General features: G+C 36.9%; 1 non-coding gene across 1 annotated transcript; it reads left to right on the top strand.

Annotated features, from left to right (window-relative positions):
• The first annotated feature begins 234 nt into the window (after nucleotides 1–234).
• On the top strand, nucleotides 235–316 carry TRNAL-AAG (transfer RNA leucine (anticodon AAG)). Its single transcript has one exon. It is a non-coding gene; the product is annotated as a tRNA-Leu (tRNA).
• Nucleotides 317–909: the final 593 nt, after the last annotated feature.

Here is a 909-nt window from a genome sequence, read left to right as displayed (position 1 = left end):
GATCCCTCGTCATCCACTCGCTCTACAATATAAGATAATACTGTAAAATATTATAGGGAATCAAGATATCTTCAATGTTGTGTCAATAATCTGGTCGTTAATTGTAAATATAAACAAGATATTAATATAAACATGATACATACTTCTATTGGTTAACGTTCTCATAATATGTAATCTAATCTTGGACCAAATCCAATTTATTTTTAAAGATTATTTGACACACCGCGCTTCGTCGGTAGCGTGGCCGAGCGGTCTAAGGCGCTGGTTTAAGGCACCAGTCTCTTCGGAGGCGTGGGTTCGAATCCCACCGCTGCCAAGTATTTTTTTTCAAGTGTTAAATTTTCAAACATAAAGAATGCTATGCGTCTCTTTAATTTATTTTAAAATTATCCTTGTTTATCACATTGTGCATAGCTTAAACTTAAATAAAAGATTACTTGGTAAATACCACTATTTCGTAAAATGTATTATGACACGTGTTTCGAAGCATTTTGCATTATTTTCAAACACAAATGTGTATGGAAGCATGTGTCATAATAGATTTAAAAAAATAATCGTATTTACCAAGTAAAATACAAATTAAAAATAGATAGATTTTACCACAAATTGACTGCCGAATGGCAGGAATGGAAATGGTCTACCTCCGTGGTGTAATGGTAAGCGTGTTTAGCTGCCGTGCTGGAGGTCCCGGGTTCGATCCCCGGAGGGGGGGTGAAAAAAAATATTACTGATTAAACACTCTTTTATTTATTTAATATTACCCTGGACTGGTCCCTGAAGCCCGGGAGTGATCACCTTGCCTTCGTGTAAGTAACGATCAAGATAAAACTACGTCAATACGATGCAGTGCCCTATGCACCATTGGGTACGGATAAGGGTTGGAAGGAAGACTCCCGACGTAATTAATGA

Source organism: Brachycentrus maculatus, unplaced genomic scaffold, assembly GCF_059751285.1.
Source record: "Brachycentrus maculatus isolate JH-2025_06_01 unplaced genomic scaffold, ASM5975128v1 h1tg000820l, whole genome shotgun sequence".
NCBI classification, from domain to species: domain Eukaryota; kingdom Metazoa; phylum Arthropoda; class Insecta; order Trichoptera; family Brachycentridae; genus Brachycentrus; species Brachycentrus maculatus.
The sequence above is the reverse complement of the archived record's forward strand: the minus strand, read 5'-3'. Positions and strand labels throughout refer to the sequence as shown.